The sequence below is a fragment of the Bison bison genome, unplaced genomic scaffold (assembly GCF_000754665.1).
Source record: "Bison bison bison isolate TAMUID 2011002044 unplaced genomic scaffold, Bison_UMD1.0 scf7180017864307, whole genome shotgun sequence".
Taxonomy (NCBI): domain Eukaryota; kingdom Metazoa; phylum Chordata; class Mammalia; order Artiodactyla; family Bovidae; genus Bison; species Bison bison.
The window spans coordinates 5,493,612-5,504,614 of NW_011494879.1; the positions used below are offsets into that span (position 1 = coordinate 5,493,612).

Below are 11,003 nucleotides of genomic sequence, written 5' to 3' on the forward strand. Positions count from 1 at the left end.
TGGTTTATTTGCCCAGAGCACTGGGTCGTCCCAAGGAACTTCTTCCTCTCCTGCCTTGTGGCAGGTATTTCACTGACAAACATGTGAGTGGGACTTTTCACTGCAGATTTCTGTATAATCACCATCAGTGCTTCTGTTGAGAGGGTGGTTGAAAAACTGCCTGACTGTCCACTCCACTGGGAGGGGCTGAATGAGAGTCACTGAGAGCCAGGACAGTTTGGTCAGGGCAGGGTCTTCCCACACATTTCCTGGCTGAGGGCCTGGGTCAGGCCAATGGAACTCAGTCTCCCATCAGCCCTGCAGCGGGCAAAGCTCATTCTTGCCATCTGCAGGCATCCATCTGTGCTTGTGGGTGTCCCATTTCTGGCACCTCCTGGACACCCATGGGCTATTTATTGTTTTCCAACTCTCACTGTGTGTTCTCAGGGAGAAAAGTCTAATCAAATCATTACATCATTAAAAAACAGATAAGTTTTCCGGCAATAGTTCTTCTGCCACGATTTGCATTTTAAAAGAAAGAAAGCTCTTATATTTGAAGAATAAAAGTTCACTGGTAGGGGAATTTCCTGGTGGTCCAATGGTTAGGACTCATGTAACATGGCCAAAAAAAGAAAAAAGTTTACTGGTAGAATTTCATGCATTCGGAACCAACATTTGGTCCACTAGCCTTTTGGGGAAGGACTTCAGCATTCTGACATTTCTCCAGCATTTCCTATATGTCAGTAAGGTACTTTAAGAAAAAAAAAGATTGCTTTTGTAATGATAATAGTGATGATGACAGTATTGATTAAAAGTGTAACAGCACACATCATGGCTTCCCTTGTAGCTCAGTGGTAAAGAATCTGCCTATAGTACAGGAGACCTGGGTTCAATTCCTGGGTCAGGAAGATCCCCTGGAGAAGGAAATGGCAACCTACTCCAGTATTCTTGCCTGGAAAATCCCATGACAGAGGAGCCTGGCAGGCTACATACAGTCCATGGGGTCACAAGGGTTGGACACGACTTAGAGACTAAACCATCGGCACACATATTAAAAATGAAACAATACATAAATGTACAAAAGAGAGTATAAAAAGAACCGGTGAAGCTGTCTCTGCAAGGGGACCATTGCAGGCATTTGGGGGAACCTCCTGCTAGACACAGCTGCTGGTTTCATGTGGAGACATGCATGTCATTTTACATGCGTAAGATTACATTCTTCACTTTGTTCAGGGCAATGGTTAATTTTATGTGTCAACTTGGCTGGGTCACAGTGTGCCCAGTATTTGATCATACATTATTCCAGATGTTTCTGTGAGAGTGTTTCAGGGAGAGATTAACATTTAACTTGGTGGACTCTGAGTAAGCAGATTGCCCCTTCTAATATGGGTGGGCCAAATCCACCAGTGGAAGGCCTGAATAGAATAAGAAGAACGATCTTCCCTGAGCAAGAGAGAATTTTCCAGCAGACGGACTTCGAACTTGCTCTGTAATGTCAGCTCTCCCTGGGTCTCCCACAAACTTCAGACTCTAACAGAAATACAGTTTCTCCTAGATCTCTGCCCTACAGGCTGATCTTGGAAATTTTGGATTTGCTAATTCCTTGTAATAAATCTCTCTATATATCTATCTTATTATTATCTTATATATGCATGCATGCGTGCTAAGTCACTTCAGTCATGTCTGACTCTGAGAATTTATGGATTGTGGCCTGCCAGGCTGCTCTGTATACGGGATTCTCCAGGCAAGAATACTAGAGTGGGTTCCCATGCCACCCTCCAGGGGATCTTCCTGACCCAGGGATCAAACCGGCATACCTTAGTTCTCCTGTATTGACAGGTGGGTTCTTTACCACTAGCGCCACCTGGGAAGTGTATGTATGGTGGTGACAACGCAGGAGACACAGGTTCGATCCCTGGGTTAGGAAGATTCTCTGGAGAAGGAAATGGCAACCCACTCCAGTATTCTTCCCTGGGAAACCCCATGAACAGAGGAGCCTGGCAGGCTACACAGTCCACGGGGTTACGAAAAGTCAGACATGACTGAAGCGACTTAGCATACCTGTATATCTTATGATTTTTCTCTGGAGAATCTTGATTAATACTTTCATTCAACAAATGATATGATATCTTTAACTGGCTTTAAGTGTTTGTCCGTGACATCAGATTCACCTCTGAGCTTCCTGAGAGCTAGGGTTTTCTTCTTTGATCTTGTATCCATAGTGCCCTCTCAACAGAGGTGAGCCACCCTCCTCTGCGGGTGAATAAACTGATGCCCAGGGAGGTTAAATTACCAGTCTCAATTGCTAAACTACAGAGGTAAGATTAAAAAACAAGTCTGGGTGATTTCAATCTTCTTCTACAACAATAAACAAGACTGCACTACCGGCCATGGAAGATGAAAACTCCAGTGTTTGCTGGCCTGGGAACAATGTTTAGTTATCTGAGGCTCGTGGGTGGCTAAGTATATATCTGCTGGTGAGTCAGCGGCTGATTTTATTTTCATGTGGAAGTCTCTGTTTTTACTCTCAGTGTCTCTGCAGGGAGAGGGTACCTCTTCATCCTTTATCTGTCCCCTTTAATTAATTACATGACTGTCTCTCCTCTCTTCTCCCTGTGCGCCCTTAAGTCTGTGACCTTCCAGCGGGCAGAGTTTCATCTGCTTTCCATATCCCTGGTGACTGACTAATAGAAGACATTCATAGAGGGTTTGTTTTGGGGCTTCCCTGGTGTCTCAGATGGTAAAGAATCTGCCTGCAAGGCAGGAGATACGGCTTCATTCCCAGAGTGGGGAAGATCCCCTGGAGGAGGGCATGGCAACCCACTGCAGTATTCTTGCCTGGAGAATCCCACGGACAGAGGAACCTGGCAGGCTATGGTCCATGGGGTCGCAAAGAGTTGGACACACCTGAGCGACTAACACGTTCACACTTCACACTTTTGGGCCGTTAAGGGGGACATTTCTGATACCAGGTGGTGCTCTGTGCTTATTTTGTTTCCAACCATATACGAAATCACTAGAAGGTTAGTAAATTCACAGAGGAAAGCATGTGAAGCAGAGCTGTATACCCCTCAGAGATTCTATGAATACGGAATTGCATCCGCTTTGACAAGCACACCAAAAACCTTGAGGTTGACCCCGAAGGGACCCGAACATCAGAAATAGTCCTAAAGTTTCCACACTGATGCTCACCCATGGAGGAGTGAATGAGCTCTCCAAGGAGTTGCCCACCCCTGACTCAGGCTCAACTTCCTATCTGTTCATTCAACAAAATATCGAAGGGTCTATCCTGGGTCAGACACGACCCTCGGGGCTGGGATTCCGAAAAGAATAAAGACACAGCATTTGCCTGGTGAGAGCCTGATGGAGAGCAGGGAGGTGGGACAGCTCAGAGGGGCAGCAGGGAGTTCTCCCTGGCTTCTCAGTTCTCAGTTGCTCGATGACCTGACTTCCCAGCCACAGCGGTTTCGAAGTGACTGTTCAGAAAGTAGAATTAGTTTCAGAATAGAATTACTCCTGAAAGCCCCTCTGAAATCCACTCGACCTTCTTTCTCATCCAATGATTCAGAGCAGAGGAAGCGCTGGGGCTCCAGGGCCAGCCTGGGCCTGTCCCTGTGTCTCTGTGGAAGGTCTGTGCAAGGCAATCAGTTGACAGATAGAGACGACAGACCTATGAAAAGCTAATGAGCTCGCCATGCTGACAGCACGCTCGTGAATGTGGTGAGCTTTCCTAAAGCCCACCAGACTTTCTGTAAAAGGTGTGGCAAGCACCAGCCCCACAACGTGACCCAGTGCAAGAAGGACAAGGAGTCTGTATGCCCAGGGAAAGCAGTGTTAGGACAGAAAGCAGAGTGGCTGTGGTGGGCAGACGAAGCCGATTTTCTGGAAAAAGGCTAAAACAGCAAATATTGTACTAAGGCTTAAATGCATTGAGCCCAACTGGCAGATCTGAGAGACTTCAGGCTATTAAGAGCTGCGTGCATTTTGAGCTGAAAGGAGACAGAAGAAGAGTAAGGGCCAAGTGATCCAGTTTTGAGCTTCCTAATTTTGTTTTATTATGAAAATAATAAAAATTTGAGATTATTTAATTTAAAAACAAATTAGAAAGCCCAAGAAGCTGGTGCCTTTTAGTGGAAGGGCACACAACCCATATGTCTTAGGCAGGTCTAGGTAAGCAGCAAGGAGCCTCAATTACCACCAAAAATGCTCATTATGTTCTTATTTTTTTTGCTGTTGTTGCTCATGTCAACTATATATATATATATATATATATATGTATAGATATTAAAAATATAAACACTGTGTGTATGTGTATACAGCATTTAGATATTTTTTTAAGTTTGGGTACATAAAGCAACACATCTTCAACCATCTCCCAAATTATGACTCATCTGCAGACAATTCAGGACAGTTGAATGGATGAATGAACACAACAGCCGGAGAACAATGCACACAGCATTGATTGTGTGGCTCTCACAATGAGAGCTATGGGAGTGGAGAGCAGGGAAGACATGAGTGTGGGCCGGAGCCGTTGCAGAAGACGTCAGGGCTCAGAAGGCTCCAGAGAGAGGGGGATCATGGTAAAAGGGGGGGTGCCACCCAGATGATGGTGGTGTGGATACCCATCTTCCGCTGTCCTGGTGGAGGCCTCTGGAAGGGCAGGAAGGCCGTAGCATCTCCTCTTTGTGAGGGAGTCAGCTCTGGATGGGCCTGAGCCCTAAGAAGGGGGTTCTGGACAGAAGGCTGGAGTTCAGACCACCCGAGGAGGGCTCAGCCTCCACAGTGTGGAGGTGGACCCTCGTCAGTCTCTTAAATTCCCTCTGCATAACAGCCCAATCACACAGGCAGCTTAACAAGTGCACAGCAAGTTGGGGAGACTGGTTCCATTAATGTCCTGGGCCGTTGGGCAGGGCGGATCTCATAAAAATGCAGGTCTCTGCTTTACTTTCCTGCTTAAAACCCTTCAGCTTCGTTTAACTGCAGCTCAACATGGTGGTTGGATTCAGAAGCCAGATGGCCTAGCTCCGCTACCCACGGGATAGGGGATCCTAGGAGGTTAGTTAAGTGCACGGAGCTTCACTCTCCTCACTTGTAAGACGGGATGATGACCTAGCTCCGAGGTTGTTATCAGGATTCAATGAATTTATAATAGAATGTGCTTTGAACAGTGACATGTAAGTGGCACTAGTGGTAAAGAACCCGTTTGCCAATGCAGGAGATCTAAGCGATACAGGTTCCGCCCCTGGGTCGGGAAGATCCCCTGGAGAAGGGAATGGCAACCCACTCCAGTACTCTTGCCTGGAAAATCCCATGGACAGAGAAGCCTGGTGGGCTACAGTCCATGGGGCTGCAAAGAGTCAGACACAACTGAAGCGGCTTCGCACGCAGCACACTCACATATGTGTTTGTTAGATGAATACTACTACTACTACTAAGTCGCTTCAGTCATGTCCGACTCTGTGCAACCCCATGGACTGCAGCCCACCAGGCTTCTCCGTCCATGGGATTCTCCAGGCAAGAACACTGGAGTGGGTTGCCATTACAATCAACTCTAAATCCTTAAGATAACTCACAAACCCCCCAGTGATGGCACACCAGTTTCTCTTCTGTCTGATCTGTTGCTTCACCTGTGCTTTGGCTTCTTCTGAGCTCTGCTCCTTCCATCCCCTCTTTCCTTACATCTTCACCTAGTTCACCCGTCATCTCCTGAGTCTGCAGAAATGGCCGCCTCTCGGGGCTGTCCTTGGGTTCCTCTCCCCTCCCAGCAACGCAAGCTCTCCTATCCTGTGCTCTGCAAGCAGGAAGCATGGGACATCACCTCCCCACCCCCTGCACCAGGAAGGTGGGGATATATCTATGTAACTATGTCTCTGTAACTTGTCCAGGTAGCCCCAGTGCCCAGCAGAGTGCTTGGTGGCTAGACTGGGTACCAGGAGATGGACAACTGAAGAGACAAGTCGACAGCCACTGGAAGGAGGAGTCACAGACAAGTGTACATCAGCCACAGGACAGGGCGAACTGAGGGCAAGGCTCAGGATGGCCTCAGGCTCTGGCCAGAGCCCAAACCCCGGCTGGAGGCACCTGTGACTCACTGGGAGGGGCTGGAAGCCCCAGGCAACCCCTGGTGTCTTCCCCTTCCCTCCATCCTGTCCAGCTCTACAGACAAATTCCCAGTTGCTCCAGAAGGATGGTGATTAAGAGAACCCAGTGACGAAACTCAGGGAGACAGTGAAGGACAGGGCAGCCTGGTGTGCTACAGTTCATGGGGTCACAGAGAGTCGGATATAGACTTGCTGACAAGTGAAGGAAATGTTGCAGAGGGAAATCCCTTTTGAAAATGAATAACCCCCTGATTTATTTGGACAGTTTCTCTTCTGGATTTCCTTAAAACCCAGGTAAGAAATTTAGTGATATCGTGGTGGTGGTGGTTTAGTCACTCAGTTGTGTCCGACTCTTTGCGACCCCATGGACTGTAGCCTTCCAGGCTCCTCTGTCCCTGGGATTCTCCAGGCAAGAATACTGGAGTGGGTTGCCATTTCCTTCTCCAGGGGATCTTCCCAATCCCAGGGATTGAACCCTGGTCTCCTAAATTGCAGGCAGATTCTTTACTGACTGAACTATGAGGGAAGCCCCCAGGGACGTCATATATCTAAACAAAATACATGAAAGCCTGTTCTATCAAAAGCCACCCCTGGAAGGAAGGAGCAGATGCTGCCTTGCTCTGTTTTTAATGGACCACGAAGCGCTTGGAGGCGGCCATCATTCTAATCAATGTGAATAAGCGAATGATCCCCAGCCGCTCTCCCTACTCCTGGTTCTGAAACTCAGAGACATGCCAGGCAGACTGATGAGCCCAGGACCACTTTGAAGGATCCTATAGCAGCCAAATTGCCGAAATGTGTTCAAACAGAATGCGGTAGCAGCAGCTGCTACAGCTGTCAAGCAAGCTTCCTGAAATAAAGGGGAAAAGGCAGCAACAGACTGTTGCTCTTGAGCCAATGCATTTAAAACACGAGATCAAGTAAGAGCGATGAAAAAAAAAAAAATACAGGAAGTCGGTGAAATGAGAACTTGGCTCACTGGGCCAAAGTAGGCAGTCTGGGGTCATGGACAGAAAGTTTTAGCTGTCACATAAGCAGTCCCTGAAGGGTTAGGGATTGGGGGGCTGATGCTGAAGCTCAGCCAGGATGTGATGATGAGGGGGCAGGAATCTGACAGCCATTCTGCTGTCAGAAGTCTGGCCAGCCCAGACGGAGTCATGAGAGGGCCACCAGGGTCCTTGGAGCCTCCGCACATAAAAGCACATTTAGTCACAAGGCTAGGAGGTGCTCAGAAAATGCATGCTTCCCTTTCCCTTCCTGAAGACCAGGGACGCAGTTTGGTCAAGGTTAATTTCTGCATCAGAGTCCTTAGTTGTAAATAACAGAAACTGATTCTGACTTAAATGTAAGACCATTACTCCTTATCAATTGTGAAGAAGGCTGGGGAACCAGCCAGTCAGTCAAGATGGGTGGGTACTGGGGACAGTGTGCAGCCAGAACCATGGCCAAAATTTCACCGCAGACTTCAGCCAGAGGGATTCCCATTGCTTCTGCGGCTGGACCCCAGACCTTGATTGGTCCCTACTGCACTGACTCCATGGGCACCAGACCCTGGACCCTGGATACTGGGTTCATCTTCATAGAAATCCCAAGGCAGCTTTACTACTGCCCCCAGAAAGAACTCTCCACAAGCCCTGCTTGTTTGAGCCACTCACCTGAGATTCAGAATCCCAATGTGGGGTTGTCTGGCCAGGCCTAAGTTAAGTGCTGTGTCATGCTACAAGACAAGCTAGGAGGTTGGTACCTCAAGTATACGTCTTCCAAAAAGGAAAGTGGGCTATGCCTCCACCTCCCCTCCCCCATAAGATTCATAAAGTGAAGAATTCCTCCAATAAAAGAAGAGGCTTCAATGCTGGGTGGCTCCCAAAATAGCCCAGTTTCTTGCAATTACACTGGAGCTTCAGGTCCACATGATGAAGAAAAGCAAAAGCTGTTGAGGGTGGGGGGCTGGTACATGAAATTAGGAGCCTGAGAGAAGCCTTAGCCTGCAGGGATCTCATCTTTCTTTCTCTGGAAAAAAAGGGGTGGGGGGGTTGCTTTGCTGTCATCATTATCCCTACCTGGAAGGCTTGTCCCCATTCAAGCTTGACCTCCTCCCAGATCCACAAAGATCTCTCTCTGGTCTAAGATGCTATTTCACCTCTAAATTGCATCATACTTTTTAGAAATGAATCACTTCATTTATATATGACTTATAAAGCTCCTCTAGGATGGAGACAAAAATCTTATTCATTTAATAGTCAACAAACATTTATTGAGTGTCTGTGAGGCCTTGGGGAGCCCGAGGGGACAAAGACAGGGCCTGTGCCTTAGAAAAGAAGATCATTGCTGGTGCAGACGTGGAGGTGTAAAGCCTCCTGACCTGGTTTAAATGGATCTCCAAGATTAAGATGTTCTCGGCCATTTGGCGGGTGGGGGTAAGTAGTGCCTTCCAGACAGAAGGAACAGCGTAGACAGAGGCAAGGAGTCGTGAGAAGTTGTGGTGTGTTTGGGAAACAGAGTGGGTGGGACATGGGACGTGTGCAACTCAGCAAGGGAATGGGGGATACGGTTGCCAGTGAAGAGGGGACCACATTCTGAGAACCCTTGAATGTCTTTCTCAGGAAGCGGGGGGTGGTATCCTGAGACATCAGGGATCATCTGATACTCTCTTTTTTTTATTCTAGTAATTCATATATACATAACATAAAATTGACCATTTTAACCATTTTGCAACTTAGGTTACATTGGTATTAAGTACATTCACATCTTTGTGCGCCAGCTGCCACCGTCCATCTCCAGAAATTTCTGGTCTTCCCAAACTGAAACTCTGTGCCCAATCGACAACAACTTCTCATTCTGCCTCCCCCACCCCCCAGCCCAGGCAACTCCCATCTACTTCCTGTCTATGTCATCAGATACTTTTATTTATTTGTTTTAAAATATTTATTTACTTGGCTGTGTTGGGTTTTCAAGGTGGCACACAGGATCTTTAGTTGTGGGCATGCAGACTCTTAGTTGCCACACGTGTGATCTAGTACCCTGACCAGAATCAAATGCCAAGCACCTTGCATTGGGATCATGGAGTCTTAGCCAGTGGACCACCAGGGATGTCCCTCATTAAATACTTGTAAGCAAGAGAATGAACTGATGGAATTTTCTAGAAGGATCCCTCTGCCTACGATATGAAAGACGGCTTAGAAGACTTAAGGTAGAAAGCAGCTGCAGAAAACTCCAGAAGAACCAAGAAGGCTGAATGGAAGCAATGCGATGGTGACCAGACAGGCCGGAAAGACTAAATTTCAGAGATATTGATTAGATGTAGGAGTTGATTATTTCAAGGCATCTTTTTCTATTTTATTCTCTCTATATTGACCCCCACATCCCTTCTTGTGTGAGGAAGAGAGAGGATTTATGATCCTATAAAATTGATTTTTAAATAGCCCCTCTGACCCTATTGGCTCACAAATATTTCAAAATTACAGCCTATGTAGATGGCAGACTACTTTCCCACATCATTACTGTAGGATACGTGCTGTGACTTTGGAATAGACCTTGATCACTGCACACTTTGATCAATTTTATTAAAGAGAAATAATTTACAAGAATAGTTTGTGATCATTAGATGTTCAGTGGCAACTCAGAACAGTTTCTGTGCTAGGAAAAAATTATCTGAAGCTTGCATTCAAAAGACAGCTGACTACTCATAGAGTCTGGAGTGGATCTCAAAAAAAACCTGGATTTCAGCCCAGCTCTGCCATTCACCAGCAGTGTGGCCCTGGGCAATTTACTTAACCTCTTTGCATTTCTGTGTCCTCTTTAGTAAAGTGGTTGTTGATTAAATGAGCTGATTCGTATAAAGCACAGCAGCATCTGCCCTACAGTAAGTGCTCGGTTTGTGTGGCTATTGCTACAATCCTGATGGTGGTGATGATGATCAGCATCATTGCTTCTGAGGCCTCTTGCAGTGCTGAAACCCTGTGCCTGGCAGCTGTTCTTGGACGGAGATGGAATTGTCCATTCCTTGTGGTTCTGAAAGGAAGGACTTGCCCGCTCCCTGCAGGGACTCCCTCTCTCCCTGAAAACTCGGGCTTAGCTGTTCTGCAGGAGAAAACATTGCACATGATGCGTCTGCGAGCCTCACTCTCCAGCTTCTCATTTCTTCTTCCAACTTGCTCTGGTTCCAGTCACCCTGCCCAGGTCTTCTTTAGCAGCTGAGATGTTTCCTTTCTGGTCCGGATGATGTCTGTATCTCCTGCCGGGTCTGGGAGCACAGGAGGTGGAGGACTCAGGCCCTCCTCGCTCTCTGCTGTCTTGGACCACAGCCGTCTGTCTTCCTCCGCAGCTCAGCTGTCCTGCTGGTTCTTTCTCAGAGCCTGCACACAGCCTCTCTCTGCCTTCCTTGGCTTTTGGAACTCCTCTTTGGTGCCCTTTTGAAAGGTGTATTCTGGGCACAGAAACTCATCTAGAGCCTTGGACGATGGGGCTTTGAGCTCTGAGCCAGCTGATGGTGTGTGAGCAGGTGCTAGACCACATCCAGGACAAAGCAGGGGCCCGTGTGAACTCTGCTGAATGAGAAGATACTGGCGAGACGATGGATGAGACATGAGCTGGAGGCAGCTTTGAAGCTCACAGCAATAGGCAATGGCTTCAGCCTTGTTTGTGCACATAGGACTGGGCTCTTTTTCTGAGGGAGACCTGTGCCACCTTCTTCATGGTGTGTAGATCATTTGTTTTGCAGGCAAGATCCACAGGGCTGGGCATGTACCTAACTGACCGATTGATTAGAGAACCAAACATTTGTTGATGGAAAAAGCTTTAAGGTGCTTTTAAAAAAGTTTCTCCTTGAGGTTAAACATCACAGATCTGAAAGCACTTCGGCTGTGAGGCTTGAGGTTCTACATCCCCCTATGTAGTTTAGTTTTCAGGTCTTTACATCTCTCA

General features: G+C 47.3%; 1 pseudogene; it reads left to right on the forward strand.

Annotated features, from left to right (window-relative positions):
* LOC104997397 overlaps nucleotides 1–4,015 on the forward strand; it is a 7,548-nt pseudogene extending 3,533 nt beyond the window's left edge.
* The last annotated feature ends 6,988 nt before the right edge of the window (nucleotides 4,016–11,003 follow it).